Below are 12,061 nucleotides of genomic sequence, written 5' to 3' on the forward strand. Positions count from 1 at the left end.
ACAGCCTGGCATTTTATATTCCCTCCTTTGTTCTGCTACAGAATCCAAGTGCTATTCTGAGCAAGTCAACAGGATCACTACCTTATGAAATGGCTACTATGTTTTTATGCCTCATCTTATTACTGGAGTAATTTGTCACTAGTATATTACATTTAAGACACTTTCCTTCCAAAGGCCTGAATGGGAAAATGTCTGCTCCTAAGCAATACCTTTTGGTGATTCCAGTGCAAGCTTTTGTATAGTTGGCCTTTGAAAAACCAAAGCTGGCTGCAAGCTTCCTTTGCACATAGGAGAAGCACATCAAGCTTTCCATAGGGACTTGGAAAATTTTGTTCTTGGAGACATTACAAAATTTAACTTCTCAATTTACACCACTGGAGACCACTCCCTTGTCTCCTCAACTAACAAAATTGTCCTATACTTAAGTAAAGACATCAGCAATTTTAGGAGACTCCTCAGCTCAGTAAGACTTCAGACAGCACAAGCATCAATTGCAAAATAATTAAATGCTTATAATCCATTTCTAAAACCTCACACATGCACTCAGGCATACACTTGAGGGAAATTATATTCTTCCTCCTCCCTCCTGCCCAACTACTCATCTTTCAATGAGGCTTTTGATCAATACATAGCAATGAAGTGATACGTGACCAGTAAAGGTTCATGTTAAAGAAGAAATGTTTTTTACTCTGCTGGTAGGCATCTCCAGCAAAGCATCACACTTTGAAATGTAGCTGAGACAAGTCTTTAATCTTTTTGTGCCTCTTTTGCAAAATACAAAATGGCAGAGTAAAAACACTAAAACAAATGGGCAAATTTCAGTTTGTGTTTCCTGAGATCCCCAAATTGTTTACAAGTTCTATTGAACTCCAAATTATGGCTCTACACAAGCAGGTGAAAGAAAAAATATATTTTGCCTCATCTTCCCCCTCTGCTGCAGCAAGCGGAACTGGTGAAGAGACAATGAAGTTTGGGGACAGATTAATATAATGTTATAAATCTGGAGAACAAACTGCATTTTCACTTACTTCATATAAGAAAACTACTGATGTTTCACATTCTGCCAAGCCTGAAATAAATCTTATGGAAAAAAGAAATAACAATAACACTCAGTTTAAGATTTATACCTACGTATTAATGGAACCTCTGTTTTGAAAATCTCGGTGGGAACTCCGCCAAAATAAGTCATATTATTTGTTTTTAAGGAATCACGCTGGGGATTTATTTTATGATTCATGCCATACAACAACGTGAGCTGGAATCATTTTAACTTGTTAAAAAGCTTGTTTTAAAATTTGCCTTCTATTATTTTACAGAAAAACAAACAAAACAAATTCAAAGCACAGAGAGGTTGTAAGGCCCTCTACAAGGTCAGTGTCAGTTTTGCACCCAGTGAATGAAGGTGAGTGTAATAAGTAGTACCAAAAGAGCAGACCAGGGCAGAAGTGCCTGTATTTTTGCCTCTTACAACTTCTCAGCAATAGGAATATATTATGAATAGGAATTGCTGAGTACTGTAGATGTAAGTGAGCGCAGTCATTTACATGCAGTGGTTTACTATTTGTATACATGTGCAAATACTTTGGTAAACACTTGATAAGATCTTTCAAAAAGTTAGTCCATGTATTCAGAAAATAATGGTGCCTGCAGCAAAGTAGCAATCTCTGTCAGAGGAAACAGAGAGAGAGCATGATGCTCAGCATGATATTGAGTTAGAACAAACGAACAGACTATCCACCCCAAATGGAGCGCTTTGCAAGCGGTGAACACTATGGACTAGCCACTTCAGCATGATCTGCTGAAACAGGAGCGTGAAACAATGCATAGGGAACTTATATATGAGGCCATCTAGTTTCAGAGCTACTGCAAGGATTTGGTTCATTTCAAAGTGTTATAAACTGTGAGGGAAAGCAAAAGTGCAAGCAAATAAGGGTGATAAGGAGAGGGACACGTTAAACCCAGCACACACTTAGATGATGCCAAGAATGGTCTAGGAAATGGAAGATGTAAAGACTCCTATGCACTAACCTTCCAAAGCGCCTCTCAACTTGACATGGAAAGGCAAGTCTCCGTATCTGTGCATTGGTACATCTCAGCTCCATGATAAAACTGAACCAGCCCTTACAAGATTTAATGTGGCATTAGGCCACAGGGACACTGCATGTTGATAACTTTGAGTTGCTACTAACTGGATCTCAATGAGAAGTGATTTTCTCCAGTACGTGGTAAGTCTGTTGTGGAACAGGGATTTAAACTCACATTCTGTGAGTAAAAAGAGCCAAATAGCTTTCCTTAAACAAGGAAAAATTCCCACTTTGTTACATTTTCTCTTCCTAATCTCCTCAGGGCAACCTAAGATGAGCACAAACATCTTTGATTTTACCTCCACTATGAACTGATTCACTGAGTTCCTTTCAAAATACATCCTTTGCTCTCTCTTGTTGAGGCACAGGGATTTCTGCTGAGTGCAGATCACATCGCTTCCGGAGAGAACAATTAAGACATCTGCATCTATGCCAGCTCCAAAGCTATCGCTGGTGTAGACAATGATCTCATAATGAACAACTGGTTTAGGAACTGGCAGAAAATAATAATTTTAAAAGTTAGCAAGCAGCAGATGAATGTTCCTAATAACAATTTAAATAAATAAAATCTGGGTTAGAAAACTCGACAGTTAAAGACAACGAGGTAGGAATTACACTTCTCATTGAGTTATCATGCTGATCAGTATTATGAGAATCCAGAGGAATTTCCTTGAACCCTATAAAGCCAACTGACCATGATTCAAGTCCATTTACTGAGATTTTGGGGCTTATCACGTGATCAGAAAGTGTTCAGTATATTTATATCAGCCATCTAAAATTACTGAAAGGGGATTTACTTCAACAGCTCAAGTCTTAAAGCAAATCATGATTTGACAATTTTTTTAGCAACTAGGCAGATGGATTAAGTTAAGCCAACTGGAGACATTATATAAATATTCAAGATAGCCTTGTTTGTAAAAGACAAACAAACAACCTCCCGTTTCTTTCACTACTGAATAAGTAACAAGAATCAATTAGAGGGAAAGGAATAAAACACCTTGCTATCCACTCTGATCTAGTTTTCTCTTAGTACCACCTTATTCTTTGACAGCATATAGTCCTTAACACCCAGGCAAACAAGGTAAAAAAAAATAGCAGATCAGCGGGGAGTGCAGGACAATAAGGATCAAGCCCCTACATACTTCCTGACTCTGTTCCCTTACTTTCTCCAGAATGCCCCATTACCCAAGATCTGATGTTTCCTCTTGTCCTTCTCTGTCTTCACAGCTTCTCAGTCCTGACTCGACTCAGACTTGCTGAGGAACAAGACTGACCCAGGAATAAGACTGAGACTCTGTCCCTGGCTCTGCTATAGACTTGCTGAATATCCTTGGTCAAATCCCTTCCCACCCAGTTTCCAAGGTGAGATGCTGTTCAGCTCACAAATTAGGAAACCAAGATTCAGATGTCCACACATGGAATAAGTGCATAAAACTCCCTTGAAGCCAAAGGAGGTGTAATCACTAAAGTCAGTGGAGTTTGGAGAAAGAGCCAGACAAGCAAATACAAGCATCTTTATCAGGATTAGCTGAATCACTCTTCAAATCCACCACTTGCAAATGACGACACATCTATTGATAACAGTGGGAAATCAGACACTCGCTGTTGTGAGGACATGTAAGTTCAGGGGTGCCATTTGGCAGACTGAGTCCAACATCTGTCTCTTTTAAATCCTCTCTGAAATCTATAGATGGTAAACGTCAGGTAAGACTTGGGCACCATCTATTAGCTGCAGGGACTTCTCCTTACTTTGGGCAGACATAATCTTTGCACTCCACACCGCTACCTGCGAGCACTGCACTTGACACTGAGCACTGTCACCGGGATCCCTGCTGTCCCTCTCCCATACACCGCCTACCCACTTACCAACATTTCATGTCCCTCACCAAGATCTTTTCAGCTGCTTGTCATCTGCACCCTCCCACGCTGCAGCGACTTCAGTCATCCTTGCTGTTCTTTACACAACAGTGCTTTGTGTTGTATTTCAGATTCAGCATCTCTGTTAGGGTAGAGTGAATGTTTCTGGCACAGTATCTGTTACTATTGGAGTAACTCTGATTATGCATATCAGAGGCTAATCATTCATTAAAAACACAGGCTCTCTACATACAGTACTCAGGAGAACAGAGATGAAGTTGTTTTCTTTTACAGAGAGTCAACCTGGAGGTACTTAATATCCTTTCTGCCCAATCCAACAAAATCTGCTCTACTGCGTTCCACGTAAACTAGAATAGTTTCTCCAATATGTAAGGGAAAAAAAATCCTGGAGACCAAAAATCACATGCTGTGCATTATGAATTAAGAATTATTTTCTCTACTGAAATCTCTGGTGCTTGCTTTTGCTGTTTGAATATTAACATCAGCTTAGAACTGAATAAGCAAAGTGGCACGTAACAAGGTCACTAGCAGCACAACTTTCAGTTGTCAGACTCCCATTCCATTTACATGGCACTTTTAAAGCAGTACCCCCACAGGCATGATTTTAATTGGACTGCCAATGACACATTTTCATCTTTCGTTCTTCATGAAACAAATCGGCCACTAGTCATCATAAAACAAATCCAACCATTTTAGTTACCTCTGACACACTGAAACCACCAGGTTAATAGTTAGGAAACTAGAATGCAGTAAATAGCATGGTGGGAATGGTTTGAATGGGGAAACTGCCTAAGCTGATGCTGAGTTTGGTGCGACTTTTTTGCTAGAGGCCTATTCGCAAATGCTGAATGTGGACTGCTGACAAAAATCAGGTTTACATACACTGTGTACTCAACAGCACAGTATTCCAGAAACTATTACATCATTGTTATATACTAGGACATTAATAAATTATATAGTCAACATCTGCATCCAAATGTATTTTGACTGGGATAACATGGAAGAACCTGCTGAGAAGCACATACAAGGTCTCTTGCTTATATTCACTCCCATGAACATGTTCACTATATTTACTAATTTATTCTTTCAAACATAAGGACTATAGCATATTCCAGGATACCGATGAAAGCAAGGAAGGGAGCAAAGAGTGTCTGTTCTTCCACTCCAGACAGTTTAGGGAAAGAAAGACAGACATGAGGAATACCTTGGTCAGAGCACTGGGGAGGCACAAATGGCAGATCTTCAGAAAAGAAAGTTGATTTTAGCTTAGAGACTGCAGGATATGTGGATATGGACATTGGCAGGTAGTTGGCCAGTGTGAAAGAGACCTTCAGCATCAACCATGGTGTTGACAGTCAAAAGGAGTTAAAAGTGGTTAACAGTCTTTATGTAGTTATTCTTACAATTACTTACGACAAATGAAACAGGCAGAAAGAGAGAGATTGGGAAGCTGTAAATGCTGATATCTAAGTAAGTAACTGCAGGCAGTAGCTTTCGATACCAGCACTGGGTTTACACTAAACATTAATTTAGAGGGGAGTGAAGTGAAGATTAAGGAAAAATGGGAGAATCCTGAAAGAGTCAGACTGGTGCAACACTGTCAGAAAAGCACTACACTGAAGAAAGTGTGGAAGAGGGCCTTCAGCAAGAGAAGGGTGCACAGTGCCAAAGGCACTGGTGGGACCAAGACTTGGAAGTGAAACCACAAGTGTCTACTTTGACATCAGAAACAGCAACATTAGCATGGAGGAAGATCAAAGGGAAACTGGAGATGAGGAAACCAGCATGAAATGGGCTAAGGACTTATAGATGAAAGGACAAGAGGGAGCAAAAAGACGATCATACATGGCCACATAGCTTCCAATGACACTTTGATTTGGAAAATACAGGAAACATTAGTCTAGAGCACCCAGAGGAACTTTCTTGTAGTAATTAGAGAAACTGGTATGTTATGTATTTATAAAATTCTCAAAGACAATTACAGATATATTCTGTTGTCTGCAGTTCCACAGAGAAGATAATTCTCTCAATGGCTCCATCCTCCTCCGATTTATCCAGCCAATGGCCACAAGGGAACTTAAGGAATTGGCTCAGGAATGGGGCATCAATTTCCACCCACTCCAGAAACCAGCCAGTTGAATTACCTGTGGTTGGAGAGATACAGGCAATAACACACAAAAGCTTTACAGACAACAGCAAATGAATCATTGCCTTCCAAGCCTCCAAGAATAAATTTTCCTCTTTTGCCAATGGAATAGAAATCATAAAGATCATTGCAAGTGATTGGCCATATTTGAGCTAATGCACTTTATTTCTATATGCAACAAGTTAAAGATGTGCATATGGAAGTGCTATTCGCTCCATTGGTTGGATTAATGAGAAAGTTATTGACACTTATCCAAGTGCCCTATAAGGAAGGAATCCATGTACCCTTTCAGCGCTTCCCTTGTTTGCAGCTGAAACGTATCTATGTCTGAAAAGCAGTTAGCACCTGATAACAAAGACAACAAAAATACTGATAAAGAGATGTGACAAATCTGTAGGTTCCATGCGGAACAAGAAAAACTCTCCTTTTTTTAAAAAATAACATTAAGCAGCAAAGATAGTGACAGCAAGGATCCATCAGCAAAAGGTAAATTACATTTGGAGTTTTGGAAGAAATTTTATACAGCAATGTGCTGAACCCCATAGAAATACTAAGTTACAAAGCAGATTATCTTACCTTTATTGTCATGGCCTATCTTGATTTTTTTTTAGGTCTCCAATGTCCATGGACTCCACTGTAAACTCATCTACCTTCCCACGCTCAAATTTGTTCTTGTTAATCTTTGAGGCCTTTAGGCTGACTATCCCTGTTGCAGTGATGCAAAAGGACATTGTTCAGCATGTGATAAATTAGCGGGTGTTTGTTCATTGTCTTTAAAAGGAATTCAGAGAATCTGCTGAGAAGATAAGGTTTTGCAATTTACGACCTTGTTAAGGGGGAAGACTAAGCAAGTAGATAGTGGGGAGGGGGTGTTGGATAAACATCCTTGGTAAAACAAAGACTCTGTGAAATACTGTTTGCCGCTTCACTACCCTCCCCCTTGAACACGAGCACAATGCATGATCATTGAAAGAAAAACAACGACCCCCAACAAGGAACTGCGCAGCTTCAGAAGGTTCAACAAGTCCTGACAAGCCGAAACTTGGATGCTATAAAACGGCGACACTGAAAAGGGAAAGTTGCGTGCTGTGGTGGAGCGGAGACTCCCCAGCCGCCCAGCGCTGTTTTGCTTGTGCCTGCTTACTTAATTAATAAAATATTTCTGATAGACCAAGAAATTTGTATGGTCTCACTTATAACAAGCATGTGAAACAAATCCTCTGGGAATGTCAGCAGCAGAACAAGGGAAATGGCTAAAAACGTGAAAAATGGCTTTTCATCTCAAGATATGAGCTTTGTCCCTCCTGCTCTCTGAACCCAAACCTGTATCACCACCTGCACCCAAAGAATCTCTGCTTGAGGGATCCACTGGCTGTGCCCCAGGGACAGCGCCATTGTGCTGTGTTTACAGCTAAGGAAATGGGTCCTACCTGCCAGTTCCCTGTCACTCTCACAGCCACCAGAGTCCCTGCACAGAGCTCATCAGCTGATTAAATGCTTCTGGGCCACTCAGAGAGGCAGAGCAGGGCTGGATTTCAGGAGCATGCTGATTCACTGCTGAGGAAAGCAAATCATTCACCACATTCACTGCTCAGCAATGTAGTCCCAGGCAACTGTGCTGTTTCTGTAATTGAAATTAAAGCCTTCAGACCGGCAGCTGGTGCAAATCAGCATCTCAAAGTTCTGCAGCTGGTGGTATGCTCCCAGCTATCATGTTGTATGCAGACAGTGAGAACATGAAGTTATCCTAAAAAAGACTGAGGTATGGGCATTGAGGAAGCAAAAAGTGACCATGACCTGTCTTTTCAGACAGCCATATTGTGGTGTATGAGGCATGTTTGTTCATTATTTCCCATGGCTATATTAAGAAGGAACAAAGGGAGTCGCCAGGTGGCTGTAAGGACCTTGAGGCTCCCTGCCTGTTGCTGTCTCGGGCGGATAGTTGAGAGAACTTTGTGTAAATACTATAACTGCAAAATTTGATAACCCACCTGTCCTATCTGAAGACAAAACAGCATGACCGGCTACGGAGGGAAAACATCACGTACCAAGCAGAGGAAGACTACGGCCTTTATCCGTGCGACCACCAGAGGGACCAGAGACGACCCCCTAGAAACAGTCGACGCAGCCGCAGTAGCAGGAAGGGGGGCTACGTAACCCCGGAAGAACTCGGTGATATAAGGACTGTGAAAAGGGGGGGGGGTGGGTGCGGGCCGTTTGGAGGAGCATGGACTCCCCGGCCGCCCAGAGCTGTTTTGCTTGCTGATCGCTTACTCAATAAACTAATTCTTTCTGGCTAAAAGAGTAATTTATAACAAATTTGGTGCCGTGACTCGGATAGAGGTACGTCGATCGGGAAGCCTGTCGAGGGGGGCGCCCCGCCGATTTCGGCGGCCCTCGCCCGGACTCTTCCCGTTCGGGCCCTCTACCGACGAACCCTAAATTTCGGGCAGCAAGCAAATAAAGCTGGCAAACCCCTAGGTAATCTTTGTGCACGAAGGCTGAACGATGACCCACGGGGTGGGTAAGTATAGGCTCGTGTTCCGTTCGGCTGGGGTTGGTGTTCCCGGAGTGCGTCTGCGTGAGACATCCAATTGCAGACGAAGTGAGTGCGGACCCCTCAGTAGTGCGGTTCCCACATCCCGCGAGGGACTGGGCCACGACCAGGGGGAAGCGGCTGTGTGTGTGTGTGTAAGGCGCTCCGGAAGATGGGACAGAAGAAGAGTAAGCTTTCTGGTCCCATGGGTGGGGTTAGGTTGCCCCCTATACCCCCGGATAGTCCACTAGGGTTAATGATTAAGAATTGGAATGATTCCCCTTTTAGGCGGGGAAAGGAAAAAGTAAAAATGATTCATTATTGTGTTGAAGTTTGGGAAGGTCAGCAGATTCAAGGCGACAGTCTCTATTGGCCCTTGTATGGGTCGTCTGACGACGGGGTGTGTCAAGCCTTAAATGTTTATGTGAATGCCAAAGAACCTTTCTGTTTAGAAGAAAGCGAATATGCGAGTTTCTGGCTGGGCTCGGGGGGGGGGGATTGTGTTAATTTGTATTCGTTAAAAGAGAAAGGGGAGGAGAAACGTAAGAAAAAGAATCGGGAATTGGAAGTCCCGGTATCGCCACCTCCCTATGTCCTGCCCACAGCCCCCCCAGCCCCCCCCGGGCCTTCGAACCCGCAGTCTTCAGGGGAGTCAGACAGTGATGTCGATCAGGGGCCGGTAACTAGGATTCAAATTAGAAAACGGAAACAGAAATCTCAGAAACCTGAGAGCGTGGGGGGGCTGTATCCGTTGAGAGAAATATCTATGGGAGGCCCGCAACCCAAAATGGGGTATGTAGCGGTCCCCCTTAATTCAGGGGATGTCCGCGATTTTAAGAAAGAGATGGGAAGTTTGTTGGAGGACCCCGTCGGAGTAGCAGAGCGTGTGGATCAGTTTCTGGGACCCAATGTGTACACTTGGGAGGAGATACAGTCTATATTAGGGATTTTATTTACCTCGGAAGAGAGAGGAATGATTAGGAGAGCGGGGATGCGAATCTGGGATCAGCAGCATCAGCAAGGTCCAGCTGCAGATATTAAATGTGTGAGAAACACTCCTGTGGGAATGGAAATGTTGTTTTTGCAGTGTTACATTGTATAGAAGGAAGGAATGTGGTATTGAGATATGCTTACAGTGATAAGAAAGCTCAGCAGGTGACCTCCTAAAATGCAGACAACCAGACTCCTTAGAGCAATCAGGTGGAAATCACTATGTTAAGTCAAGCCAGATAAGGGGAGAAAACATTACCATCTCAAAAACAGGCCGGAAACTGAAGGCCAGGCATTGTCTATGAAGCATCAGATAGATTGTGAACCTGGATTACCCACTCCAGTGGGGAAACAGGGGAGGGTCCTGTCATCAAAAAGTATATATTTGCTACTCCACCTGGATCCCTACAAGTCCATGGGTCCGGATGGGATTCATCCCCGGGTGCTGAAAGAGCTGGCGGACGTCATCGCGGAACCTCTCTCAATTATTTTTCAACGATCCTGGGAATTTGGAGAGGTCCCGGTAGACTGGAAGCTGGCAAATGTTGTGCCGATTTACAAGAAGGGTCAGAAAGAAGACCCTAGCAATTACAGGCCTGTCAGTCTCACGTCAGTGCCTGGTAAAATCATGGAGAAGATGGTTCTCGAACTTATTGAGGCTCACCTGGGGGACAAAGCAGTCATTGGTCCCAGCCAGCATGGGTTTGTGAAGGGTAGGTCCTGCCTAACTAACCTGATTTCCTTTTATGATAAGATCACCCGTATGATGGACCAAGGGAAACCAGCTGATGTGATTTTTTTGGACTTCAGCAAGGCTTTTGACACGGTTTCCCATAGGATCCTACTGGACAAAATGTCCACCATACAGCTAAATAAAAACATCATACGATGGGTGAGCAATTGGCTAACGGGCAGGGCCCAAAGGGTTATGGTAAATGGGGCTGCATCAGGCTGGCGGGCGGTCACCAGTGGGGTCCCTCAAGGCTCCATTTTAGGGCCGATACTTTTCAATATTTTTATAAACGATCTGGATGTAGGAATAGAAGGTATTTTGAGCAAGTTTGCTGATGACACCAAACTTGGAGGAGTTGTGGACTCGAATGAGGGTGGAAAGGCCTTGCAGAGGGATCTGGATAGGTTGGAGAGCTGGGCGATCACCAACCGCATGAAGTTCAATAAGAGCAAGTGCCGGGTCCTGCACCTGGGACGGGGAAACCCTGGCTGCACATACAGACTGGGCGATGAGACGCTGGAGAGCAGCCTAGAAGAGAGGGATCTGGGGGTCGTGGTAGACAGCAAGTTGAATATGAGCCAGCAGTGTGCCCTGGCGGCCAGGAGGGCCAACCGTGTCCTGGGGTGCATCAAGCACGGCATCGCTAGTAGGTCAAGGGAGGTGATTGTCCCGCTCTACTCTGCGCTGGTGCGGCCTCACCTCGAGTACTGTGTGCAGTTCTGGGCACCACAGTATAAAAAGGACATGAAACTGTTGGAGAGTGTACAGAGGAGGGCTACGAAGATGGTGAAAGGCCTGGAGGGGAAGACGTACGAGGAACGGCTGAGGTCACTGGGCCTGTTCAGCCTGGAGAAGAGGAGGCTGAGGGGAGACCTCATCACAGTCTACAACTTCCTCGTAAGGGGGTGTCGAGAGGCAGGAGACCTTTTCTCCATTAACACCAGTGACAGGACCCGCGGGAACGGGGTTAAGCTGAGGCAGGGGAAATTTAGGCTTGACATCAGGAGGGGGTTCTTCACAGAGAGGGTGGTTGCACACTGGAACAGGCTCCCCAGGGAAGTGGTCACTGCACCGAGCCTGTCTGAATTTAAGAAGAGATTGGACTGTGCACTTAGTCACATGGTCTGAACTTTTGGGTAGACCTGTGCGGTGTCAAGAGTTGGACATGATGATCCTTAAGGGTCCCTTCCAACTCAGGATATTCTATGATTCTATGATAAACTGTGTTTTTGGAACTAGTAGGCGCGCTCTCCTGCTTGTGGGGCGCCCGCCATTGCAATCGCGAATAAATTACTACTTCACTGAGATCCTCGCCTGAGCCTAAGTTATTGGCTACGGAGTGTTTCTCACAATTTGGGGGCTCGTCCGGGATCCAGTCACCTACCGGGGAGCCCCACCGCCGCAGCAGCAGGAAGGCATGCCCCGCTGATTTCAGCGGTCCTGTGCATCGACGGTGGCGGCTCTGCGGAGAGTTGACAGAGGGCCCGAGACTGATTAAAGAGGCAGGATCCGTGAAGTATTGGGGAAAAGGAAGAAGGTAGGCACTCCGGGTTTTAAGAATTGATCCGGTAACTCTGTGCACAGACCAAGGTAAGAAATATTAAGTATTGCCTTGGGGGTCGGGTGAGACTCTGTGTGACGTGTGATTGAGACGTACTTTTGTACAAAGCGAGTGTGGAGTCCTGATCCGCGGT

At 44.3% G+C, this 12,061-nt stretch overlaps 1 protein-coding gene and 1 long non-coding RNA gene across 6 annotated transcripts in view; one reads left to right on the forward strand and one right to left on the reverse strand.

Annotated features, from left to right (window-relative positions):
* The window catches only part of LOC310888919, a 34,799-nt gene extending 26,523 nt beyond the window's left edge, over positions 1–8,276 (reverse strand). The window contains exons 1-2 of one of the 2 annotated variants that reach the window (XR_014576254.1): positions 7,539–8,276; positions 6,685–6,814 (exon numbers count right to left, since the gene is read on the reverse strand). This is a non-coding gene — a long non-coding RNA (uncharacterized lncRNA). The remainder of the gene's footprint in view (positions 1–6,684; positions 6,815–7,538) is intronic. The other variant, XR_014576255.1, reaches the window with a different exon arrangement.
* A 48-nt stretch (positions 8,277–8,324) lies between these two features.
* Positions 8,325–12,061, forward strand: part of LOC310888893 (ubiquitin-associated protein 1-like) — a 101,148-nt gene continuing 97,411 nt past the window's right edge. For 2 of the 4 annotated variants that reach the window (XM_083852524.1, XM_083852522.1), the window contains exon 1: positions 8,325–8,632. The gene's annotated coding sequence lies outside the window, so the exon portion shown is untranslated. The remainder of the gene's footprint in view (positions 8,633–12,061) is intronic. The other 2 variants (XM_083852525.1, XM_083852526.1) reach the window with 2 other exon arrangements.

Source organism: Anser anser (genome assembly GCF_964211835.1).
Source record: "Anser anser genome assembly, contig: SUPER_W_unloc_3, whole genome shotgun sequence".
Taxonomy (NCBI): domain Eukaryota; kingdom Metazoa; phylum Chordata; class Aves; order Anseriformes; family Anatidae; genus Anser; species Anser anser.